We start from the raw sequence: 12168 nt of genomic DNA, 5'->3' as shown, positions 1-12168 counted from the left end.
CCCGCTTTCAGTTGTAGGCACTCTAGGCTCCATGGTGTGGTGGTTGTCCTTCTTCAACTCCATCTTAACTGAGTGAGATGAGTCCAATAAATCAGATTGTAGGTGCTGGAGTCTGTTGAGGCTCAGGGCCTGGCTATCACATTGTCAGTCCAGAGATTCAGATCCCCTAAATATATCTTAAACCCCAACACCAACTACAACTCCAGCACAGTAGCATGAAAGTCTTATGAAGAGAGATCCCATCTGAGTCCAGATTCATCACGCATAAACACCAGCTCCAAAGAAGGGCCATCTGACATGGCAGTTAACCCCATCTGCCATGACCATAACACCCATGGATCTCTTTAGCCCTCAAAGGAACCAATACCTGGGGGTTGTATCTACTTTATCTGTCTCTTAGACTCTGCTCAGTTGTGCATAAGGGCAATCCTTCTGACAGCCTCCAGACTCTTTTTTGTTTAGAGACTCATAGCCATATAAACTCATTTCTCCTTTCCATTTCCCCCTTACATTAGGTCAAACAGCATTTTAAAGTCATGTTATTTTATGTAGACAGGGATATTCTGCTGATCCACATTGAACCTTCCTTTCCAGGTCATTTTCCAGTTGCATCATCAGTTGGTAGTTGATAGTGATCCCTCGGTGCCAGGGAGGCTCATCCCCGGGTGTCATGTCCCACGCTGGGGGGAAGGCATTGCATTTACATGCTGAGTTTGGCTTCGAGACTGGCCACATTTGAGTAACATGAAGGCTGTCAGGAGGAAATTCCCAGGCACAATGCTGCTCTAGGCCTTGTTCTTATTTCAGGCATATCAGCTCACAAGCATAGTCATTAGCGTCAGGGGCTCACTGTTGGACCCTCATTCCTTCCCAGTCCTTGCTACTGCATCTGGGAGACTGTCACTGCTCCCTTAGGGACCACGACAGAGCACCACTGGCCAGGAACCCAGTACCCCCCCAGCTGTTGTTTTTAATTGTTGCCACTATGAGTATATCCAAACATTACCATGCACCCTGGACGTATGTCCTGTATAGCTCCCTGTCAGCCATATATCACCTGTCAATAGTATCCTATACCAGTATTCCTCCATTGCCATTGTTGAACCACTCTGTGATCCAGAACTTCCTGAAAATTGAAGCCCAATATAATGTCAGGATCCCTTACTAGCTAAATGGCATATAGCGATGGGTTTAAAGGTTAGATATAGAATACGTGTTGACTTGGAAAAAATTCTACATCCTATCTTTTTTTTTTTCCCTCTAATTATTGAACTTCTCTTAACAAGAGCCCTAGACCACAGCAATTCATATATATAATATACAGCACTCCCACACATCCATCACAAAACCTTTTCCCTTCCACAGCGATATGCTTACACCCTATTCACATCATATTTACTTAAATTGATGTACAGAGTCTGAGATAATAGCTTTCAAACAAGGTGACATCTGTGCTTACATTGTGGTGCATACTTTAGGATACACAGTTTTCTAATTTTTTAGTTATCCTATGTTTTACATTATGGTTTACATTATCAGTCTGTCGTCTCCTATATGTTATGGTGTAATATTACATGTTTTATATCCATCCTTGTGTATTCTTGCGAAACTCCTCTCTTACCCTCCATTTACCTTGGTTCCACACATTTAACATCCATTTTCCCATCCACCTTGGTGCCCACGGTGACAGCCAACCTCCATTTCCCGAGGAGCCACGTCCAGAGATACTTGCAACAGTGTTCAGGGCCTGACTTGCTCAACTGCCCCAGTGCCCTGGGAGCCACCCTTTCTCTCGAGAGATACAGTTCCCTCTATTTGATGGCATTAGTCCTCCCCAGGATGTGGGTCCACCCCCACTCTCACTACTTGGGTCTCTACCCAATGGTGCCACCCACTCTGGCAAAATGAGCATTCAGACATTCCCCAGGAGCCCGTCCCGCATTGGACCATCCCCTCCGAGCATTCTAAACAGGTAACCCTCTTAATTATATTTTGGTATGATTTTCTCGGCATTTTACTCTCCACCAACACCTGACACTCTCTTATGTTCGTATGCTACCCCTCCCTCCCCCGACTTTTGGACAATATTACCCATCCGCCCATCCACAGCCACCCTCAAACCCGCAAAGCCCCTCCCAAAGGCAATCCCTTGCCCCCATTTTATCTCTTCTTTGTGTTCATACTTACCACCAGCTCGTCAGAAATTCCACCCCTGCAGACGTCGGCTCACTTCCTTCCTCCACCCCCCGATTTCCTGTAAGCCTATCGTTCAGTCTCTTGCTCTCTGAGGCAGCTTGCTTATTTCATATCATTGAGGTCATGTAGTATTTGTCCTTCAATGCCTGGGTTGCTTCACTCAACATAAGGTTCTCAAGATTCATCCATGTTATCACGTGTGTTTGTAGTGTATTTGTTCTTATAGCCGAGTAGTATTCCATTGTGTGTATATACCACATTTTATTGATCCACTCATCTGTTGATGGGCATTTGGGTTGATTCCAACTTTTGGCAATACTAATGCTGCTATGAACGTTGGTGTGCATATATCGGATTGTGTCCTTGTTTTCAGTTCTACGGGGTATATACCCAGCAGTGGAATTGTGGGGTCATATGGCAAATCTATGGCTAGTTTTTTGAGAAACCGCCAGAATGTCCTCCAGAATGGCTGGATCCTTCTGCATTCCCACCAGCAGTGGATGAGTGTTCCCATTCCTCCACATCCTCTCCAGTATTTATTGTCTTCTGTTTTTTTCATAGCTGCCAATCTTATGGGAGTAAGATGGTAAGATTGTAGTTTTGATTTGCATTTCCCTGATAGCTAGAGATTTGGAGCATTTTTTCATGTGCTTTTTAGCCATTTGTATTTCTTCTTTGGAGAAGTGTCTGTTTAAATTTTTTTCCCATTTTTTAAATGGGTTGTTTATCTTTTTGTTTTCAAGATATAGGAGTTCTTTATATATGCAAGTTATAAGTTTCTTATCAGATATATGGTTGCCAAATATTTTCTCCCACTATGTAACTTTTAATAAAATAATTCAGCATGACTTTACTTGAAAAACAATATAGAATAGGGGTTAGAAGCACAGTCTTGTGTCACCACCTTCTAGAAAAGCAACTTAACTTACCCGAGCCTCAGTTTCCTATTCTGTACAATGGGGATGATAATAATAGTATATTTTTCAGAGTTGTGGAATATGTAGAATGTTTCAAACAGAGTCAAGAAAATAGTAAATGATGTACATATTAGATTTGAATTAATGAAAGATAAATGAATGAGAGAAAGGAAATTCAGTTAAAGATTTTGTTGCAAGAGTTAATAGCTTCAAAATTGGTCATGCCTTTTAGTAACAAATGATTTGTTACTGTCATTGGTTTTACAATAGCCATCCTAGCAGGTGTGCAGTAGTATCTCCTTGTGGTTTTACGATTTGCATTTCTCTACTATTTAATGATGTAGAGAGTCTTGGCATGTGCTTTTTGGCCATTTGTTTATCTTCTTTGAGAACTGTCTATTCAGATCCTTTGCCCAAAAATGGGGCCATTTTTGTTATTGGTTTGTAAGAGGTCTTTCTATATTGTGGAAGCATGTACCTTATCAGAATTATGATTTCTAAATATTTTCTGTGGGTTTTTCACTTTCTTAATGGTAACATTTATACTACAAAAATTTTAAATTTACATCTATCTTTTCTTTGGTGGCTTGTGGTTTTGGCACCATATCTAAAGATGATTACCTAAATCAAGATCATGAAAATTTACTCCTATGTTTCCTTCTAAGTGTTTTATAATTTTAGTTCTTATATTTAGTTTTATGATCCATTTTAAGCTAATTTTTTAAATAGGGGCTCACCTTCATTCTTGTGCATGTGGATACCCAGCTGTCCTACCACCATTTCTTGAAAAGACTATTCTTTCCCCATGAAATTGGTTTGGCATCATTATGGAAAATTTAGCACTGTATTTTTAAGCAGGCATTTCAAATTTATATGATAGTAATTGTGTCTCTCCCATCAAAGTGAAGAATTAGCACAATTATGCCTTGCCCCTATTTCTGTGATGCTATTATTTTTGGTTTGTTTGTATTTATAGTTTCTACCTCCTGGTACAAACTTACAGCTTCCAGTGTTATTTAAATTGAGTTTCAGGAAACGGATGTGGCTCAACCAATTGGGCTCCCATCTACCATATATAGGAGGTCCAGGATTCGATGCCCAGGGCCTCCTGGAGAGGGCAAGCTGGCCTGTGTGGCGAGCTGGCCCACGTGGAGTGCCGGCCGATGTGGGAATGCGGCCCTGTGCAGGAGAGCCACCCTACGTGGGAATGCTGTCTGCATGGGAAAAGCTGCCCCATGCAGGAGTGCCAGCCGACATGGAAAGCTGCTGCCGCAGCAAGATGATGCAACAAGAGACACAGAGGAGAGAAAATAAGAAGACATAGCAGAAGAGGGAGCTGAGGTGGTGCAAGAGAGTGATCACCTCTCTCCCACTCCGGAAGGTCCCAGGATCGGTTCCCAGAGCCGCATAATGAGAATACAAGCAGACACAGAAGAACACGCAGTGAATGGACACCGAGAGCAGACAACAGGAGGAATGGGGGGGGGGGGATAAATAAAAAAGTTTAAAAATCTTTAAAATAAAAAAATAGTAATAAATTGAGTTCCATAGTTAGTAGTTCACCCCAGTGCTCTGTACCAGCTTCTCCGTTCGCACTTGCTTAGATTCGTGTCTCTGTAAGTTGGCTTTGTGGTTGTTGCTGTGGTTGTTGCTGTGGTTGTTGCTGTTCTTCTTCTCCTTCTCCTCCTCATCCTATTCCCCCTCCTCCCCCTTCTTCACTTCCCCCCCTCTCCCTCCTCGCTTTCCTCTTCCTCCTTCTTCTCCTCCTCCTCTTCCTTCTCTCCTCCTCCTCTTCTTCTCCTTTTATCCTTCCCCCTATCCCCCTCCCCCTCCCCTGCTCCTGCTCTTTCTCCTCCTCCTCTTCTTCCCTCTCTCCTCCTCCTCCTCCCCCTCTCCTTCTCCTTCTTCTCCTCTTCTTCCTCCTCTCCTCCTCCTTCTTCTCCTCCTCCTCCTCCTTCTCCTCTTCCTCCCTCTCTCTTCCTTCTCCTCCTTCTTTTTCTCCTCCCCCCTCCTCATCCCCCCCCCTCCCCTCCTCCTCCTCCTTCTCTTCTTCTCAGCAAGGCCTTCGGGGCACTGTTCTCTCTGGATCCTGGCTATGAGGAGGTCTGTCCCTTGCTGGTGGATTGACAGGGCAGTTTGCCTCCGCCCTCCAGATCTGTATAGAAGTTGCCCCACTGAATTGTTCTTGCCTGTTATTGTGGAGAAATCTGGGGGTGGCTGAGTTGTCCCCTTTAGAGACCTGCATAGAATTATCCTGCCTATGCACAGGCTCCTTCTGAGGATGTGAGGGGCTCATCTTTTTCTCTTATTTTCCTCCTGAGCCAGGACCTGTTGGTTTGATCTGCACGTTGAAGTGTAACATTACTTCAGGAAAATTTCCTTTTGTTCCATGTTTGCATATTTTTTGTCTTACTCTTCATAAATACCAATTCTACATTATATTTCCTTTGTCTTGTCCAGGTGACAGAGCTATCATATGATTGAAGCAATTTCCCCCCAATATTGCTGCTCCTAACACAGCTTGTATTTGGTAAGGTCTTTATTTAATTTGCATTGTTTTCTCTTGCTGTCTCATCACCTCACTTCTAAATGGTTTTATTCCATTTTTGAATTGTTTTTTAAAGTTAGGTTAGGTTAACCCTGATTTCTTTGGGATAAGGAAAGATGTTCATTGGATTATACATTTATCACAATTCCTTAGAGGTGAATTCTCTCAGAGGGCATGCCCTTTACTATCTGTCACTTAAGGTCATTTCCTCCTTTTTACCCAGAACTCACAATTTAGTGATAGAAAAATACCTGTTATGGCAGTTTCAGATTATTTATGAATCCCAAAAAGAGAAAGATTATGTTTGTAAACCAATCTCTTCTTCTGGATATGATACCCTTTGTTTGCATCAGATTCATCTGAGATCTTGGATTAAATTGCCTGTTAAGATTAGGGTTTTGATTTTACAATGTCAGATTTTACCAGGATCTAATTCAGGTTGAGTCCCCGCCCCCTTGATGGACCTCTATAAACACTCACTCAAGAAGACACACAGAAGAGGAGAGAACTTTGTCAGTTTTGATCCGAAGCCTCAGGAAGAGAGATGAACTATTTGCCTGTTAGTTTACATCTGAGACTGATAAAGAAAGCCAGGAAAGAAATGAGCCCTTTGCCAAGAGAGACAAAGCCGACGAAGGAGAGACCAGACAGCTATCAGCACCACCTTGCTTCAACATGTGCGAATGACTTTGGTGAGAAAGCAGCCTTGAGTTGGACTCTTTAGGGTCTTGTAACTGTAAGCTCCTATCCCCAATAAATACTCTTTATAAAAGCCAACAGAGTTCTGGTACTCTGCATCAAGGCCCTTTGGCAGACTCCACACCTGTAGAAAGACACTCGGGGTCCACTGAGACGAGTGATGGATATTTGGGAGCTCTGAGCACTGGGGAGCCCAGGAGCTCAGCCTGGGTTCAGGGCTAATACATAAAGACATGTAGCTACAAAGGACCTTGGCAGATTTGTACTGTAACAAACCAAAGCGACACCTTCACCCTCAGCAGTTTCCCATTTTATCATCTATTACTTACTGATAATTGGCAATATAGGTAAGTAAATCCTATTTTTGTTTTCCAAAATCACTTTTTTTATCAGTTGACCTTGCATACTGTTTCTATGCTTCTGTCCTTCCTTGCTGCCAAAACCTATGCAACGGAAGCAGGAATCAGACCTGAACAAAGAATTAGTGTCTGTGAAAGGGGCACACAAGTCAAACTCATTAATGGGGAAAAGTGCCGTCTGCTCCATTGGACGGGCATGGCCCAGAACAGAGGCTCGTTGTCCTGACACCATCTACTATTCTCCCATCCGAGTCCAACTGCATGGGCCTGGAATGTGGTACCGTTTTGACCATGTTTCTTTTCGGGTTGAAGGTCATCTGCTGGAATGACTGCTGTCCCTGGGGGAACCACATTCATCTTCCCACCAGCGGTTTCCCCAGGCCCATCCCTGGCCATCATTTTCTGCCATCCACCCCAAAGTCTGCCATCCACCACAGGTGCCTTGTTCTGACTTCCTTGGCTTGCTCAGGCTCCCTGGAATCTGTTCTCTCTCATTATCCACATTTTGCATCCCTTATCTCTCATGCAATGCAAATCACATCTTTTTTTCCAGTGTTCTCAAGAAGTTTTCCTGAGAGCCTCAGCCTTTATCTTGGTGTGTTCTCTTTACAGCATATATATATGTATGTATCCCTTCAGTATAGTATTGCTTTCTATTTGTTTTCATATCAGCCTCTCTCTAGCACAGACTGTTAACTGTGGAGCAAAGTTCATCTTTGCTTTTTTTGGGCACACAGCTAGACTTCATTGCCCAGGATCCCTTGGAGACAGGTGTGCCCCTGTGCAGTAGTTTGAGGTTTTTATGGACCCCAGAAAATCATGTCCTTAGGGCTAATCCACTCCTGTGGAAGCAAACCTATTGCAGGCGGGACCTTTAGATTAGCTTACTTCAGTATGGTGTGGCCGAGGCGGGTCTTAATTCTCTCACTTGAGTCCTTTGTAAATGGGATGAACATGGAAAGAGAAACAGAGAAAACCATGAAACAAGGAGCTGAAATCAGCAGAACCCAGGAGAAAGGAAGCCAGAACTGAAGCAATGAAACCCACAAAAGAAGGGGGAGCCCAGCAGATGCCCTCATGTGCCCATCTTCAGGGAGAACACTTCTCCTGATGATGCCTTGATTTAGAAACTTGCATGGCCTCAGGAATGTAAGCGCGCACATTAATAAATCCCCATTGTAAAAGACAACACATTTCTGGTATATTGCTTTTGGTAGCTTTTAGCAAACTAAAACAGATTTTTTTTTGGTACCAGGAAAGTGGGGTGCTGCAATAGCAAATACCAAAAATGGGGGAGCAGTTTTATAAATGGTTAAGGGAAGATCCTGGAAGAATTGTGAGATGATTGATAGGAAAGGCTTAGAGTGCTCTGAAGTGACTGTTGGTAGAAATGTGGATGCTAAGGGTACCTTCGATGAAGCGTTAGACAGAAATGATTAATGTGTCACTGCAGACTAGAAGAAAGGCGAACCTTGTTTTAAAGTGGCAGAGAATTTGGCAAAATTATGTTTGGAAGTCAAATGGAAGGCAGAATTTGAAAGTGACAAGCTTGGACATTTTAGTTGAGGAGATTTCCAAACTCAGTGTGGAAAGTGTGGTCTGGCTTCTCCTTGCAGCTTATAGCAAAATGTAGGAGGAGAGCTGAGAAATGAACTCCCAGGCACAAAGAAACCAAAACTTGATGGTTTGGAAAATTCTGAGCTTCCAGAAAATGAGTCCCCAGAGAATAAAGCCCCATGTGAGGATTCAAATGAACATGGAACCAGTCAGGCATTTCAGTGTAAGGCAGGATTGGAAATGCAGTTATCCAGGAAGGATCTGTGGAAGGTCTTACTGTCCGACGTGGCAGACCCTTATGTGCTTCATGTGAAACCACAAGTATTTGTGGGATCCGAACAGAACCATTGCCAGCCTGGACTAAAAGAGATAGAAAAGGGGCAGATTGAAGGAAAAATGACCTCAAAGGCAGAATCATGGAAACTGAGGTCTAGACTGAAGACATCTTCTCAGGCCAGGAGAGTGGGCCCACCCATGTGTGGAGAGGGAGCATCGGCCCTGGAGATTGAGGGGGGGGCATCTTTCACCCCATTGTTCAGGAAGAGTCCTGCTGCTCCAGCTTTCAGAGAGGCTGGAACATATTTCATCGGGATTGGGAGAGTCTGGCTGCCAGCCCACTCTCCTAACAGAGCTGGGTCTGTGTCCTGGAGATTAGGGAGAGTCTGGCCATCACCCCAGGGTTCTTGGAGGGTGGGGCTTGGAGTTCAACTGTCACCCCAAAGTTTGATGAGGGTGGGGCCGAGAGCATGGCCCTGGGCAACCCTTGGAAAGGGTGTGACTGCTGCTTTGTTGGGCCAAGACCTCTTTCCATAGATGGCTCTCAGACCTTGACTCCATATTCCATACCATGCCCTGCAGGTTTTCATCAGAACTCTTTGGGACCCTGGGCCCTGTTTTCCTTCTAGTTTCTCTCCATTGCAATGGGAATGTGTATCCTGCAACTGTCCCTCCTTTTTATTTTGGAAGCAGATAACTTGTTTTCTGGGTTTCACAGGTCCACAGGCAGCAGGGAAGTGTGCCCCAGGACAGACCACATCCATAGCTGCTTTTGATGACATTTTGTGCTTAATCTTGTTACTGAAATGATTTGAGGCTTTTTGAGGTATTGTGATGGAATGAATGGATTTGTGTATGGAAGGAACATGGCTTTTTGGGGTCCAGAGAGTAAAGTGTGGTAGTTTGAGACTTTCATGCACCCCAGGAAAGCAAATCCTTAGGGCTAATGCACTCCCGTGGGTGTGAGCCTATTGGGTGTGAGAACGTCTTCGGGTTAAGTCGCTTTGGTAGAGCGTGACCCACCGTGGGTCTTAATCCTCTCACTGGAGTCCTTCATAAACCAGATGAACATGGAGAGGAACAGAGAGGAAGAGCCACAGAAGCAAGAACGAACCCCGCAAGAGCAAGGAGTTGAAACCAATAGAGCCTTGAAGAGAGGAAGCCAGAGCTCAAGTAATGAAATCTGGAGGAGAAGGGAGAGGCCAGCAGATGCCTCCATGTGCCAGTCTTCGGGGAGAAAGCAGAATCTGATGATGCCTTGATTTGGACACTTTCATGGCCTCAGAACTATAAATTTACAACCTAATAAATCCACATTTATAAGCCAGCCCATTCCTGGTGTATTGTTTCTGCAGCTTTTAGCAAACTGTGGCATTTCGGTATATGAATTCCAAAAATAGATACTGGATTGTGTTTGTTCCTGTGGGCATATTAGATTGTATTAAACTCAGAGGTTTCACTTGTGCTTTATTAAAGCAAGATTTGACCATGTCTTTAGGGCAACTTGGTTTGATTCCCCACCTATAGCTAGCCTACAGCTGTGAGCTATATAAACAGATGCACAAAGAGAGGGGAATAAGTACACAGTGAAGGAGAACACAGAAGCAGATAGGCGGGAAGAGAGAGTGCTCCACAGACACAGCCCTGGGAAGAGAGATGAGCCTGATCCATTGACAGCTGACCTTGTAGAGAGAACAGAGCAGCTGAGTCCGGAAAGAAATGAGCCCTGGGGACAGTGATGAGTCTTTGCCAGCCTACATTTGATATCAAAAGAAGCTGGAACCAAGAGCCTTAAGAGGAAGAGGAAGGTTGAACCCTCTCAGACATTGCTTGCCAACTTGTGTCAATACATGGCAACAGACTTTGGTGAGAAAGTACCTCTGATGGTACCTTGAGCTGGACTCTTTAGGGCCTGGTAACTGTAAGCTTCTACCCCAAATTAATACCTTTTATAAAAGTCAACTGAGTTCTGGAACTTTGCATCAGCACCCCTGTGATGGCTGGGCTGATGTATAAACTCAGCCAGGTAATTGTGCCCAATCGTTTGGTCAAGAAAACACTGGACTAACTGTAATACAAGGACATTTAAGGACTTTACTCACCAGTGACTGTACTGCATAGAGAGCTGATTACATCTACATCAGTCAGGGAGATGGCCCTCAGCAGTGAGTGATGCTTTATCCAATGGGTTGAATGTCTTAAAAGGGGAAGTGATTCCAGCATTCAGAGAGGATTTCCCAGCTCATCTTTGGACAGTCAATGTCTCTTGGAAACTCATCAAAGACCTTCATTGGATTTTCCTCAGAGTCCCTGGTTGCAGCCTGCCTGTGGAACCCGGACTCGTGAATCCCCACAGTCACATGAGAGACTCTTACAAAATCTCATATTATTGACAGATATCTCCCATTGATTCTGTTTCCCTAGAGAACCCTGACTAATACAACCCCTTTGGCTGACTAACACACAAATTAAAGACTGTTTGACCAGGTTCTACCCAATGGGTTATGGGTAGATGTGCTAAGTGCACTTCCTGGCCTGGCCCACAGAAAACACTAATTTGTATTTCCCCTTGATCTTTCCTAGCTACATCCTCTTTCATCTTGGAAGACATGAGGTCAAAGACAGGAGAGCAGTTATCCATCTGGTTCCCTAAAGGACAGTGTGGAGGAAAGGTGAATGGCCATCCTGGACACGGTCATTAAGTGTGCACTGAGAATGGAATAATTTTGTTTTTTTAGGCAGTAAAACTTGGGATTCTATTTTGTATTTCTTCCTAGCATACCCTGATCATTACGGAAATCGGTATGTTAAAGTGGGATGCTGTAGCTTGACAAATCTAAAGTATATGGCGCTTGCTTAGTGTTAATGTAGTGACAGTGAGGAAATAGGTGCCATCCTGGAAGGAGGAAGACCATGTGGAGCACTGGAAGCATGCCAGGCACAGCGCACCTGGATGGGGAGGAGCCAAAATGCTCAGGTGTGTGGTTTGACCCTTTGGACTAGCAGTGAGAAAGAGGGAGCTCAGGCAAGAATTGAGCACTCTGCAAATGAAAATTAAAAGGAATAGTAAGAATCCAGAAATCTGGGTTGGAAAAGTGCTTCTGGATCCCAAAGAGCAGGAAATAATTTTGAAAATGCTTTGAGCTTTAAATTTCCATTAAGAATTCTCAAATAAACAAAGGGACCTAACCAGGCAGCAAAGAAGAGATTAGGGATACTATAGGAATTTGATATAGTCATGAATTCCAAAAACAGATATTGGATTATGCTTGTAATCTGGTCTGTACCTGAGCATGATTAAGTTATGATTAGGGCTTTGATTGGGCCACATCATTAGGGCATTGAGTCCCTGCCCCTTGGTGGGTGGGGACTCAAAGATAAAAGGCATGGCAGAGGACAGAGTTTGAGTTTTGATGTTGAAGTTTTGATTTGAATTTTGTTGCTGATGTCTTAAGCTGGAGCTCCAGGAAGTTAGCACAGAGACAAAAGAGAAGCAAACCACGGGAAGTGAGGACCTGAGCCAGAAGAAGAACACAGAGAAATAGAGACTGCCCCTTAGACATGGCAGAAACCCCAGGAAGAGAGACAGAGCCATTCACCTGATAGTCTATACCTG

This window comes from Dasypus novemcinctus, chromosome 12 (assembly GCF_030445035.2).
Source record: "Dasypus novemcinctus isolate mDasNov1 chromosome 12, mDasNov1.1.hap2, whole genome shotgun sequence".
In the NCBI taxonomy this organism is placed as follows: domain Eukaryota; kingdom Metazoa; phylum Chordata; class Mammalia; order Cingulata; family Dasypodidae; genus Dasypus; species Dasypus novemcinctus.
Note: the sequence above shows the minus strand (reverse complement) of the source record.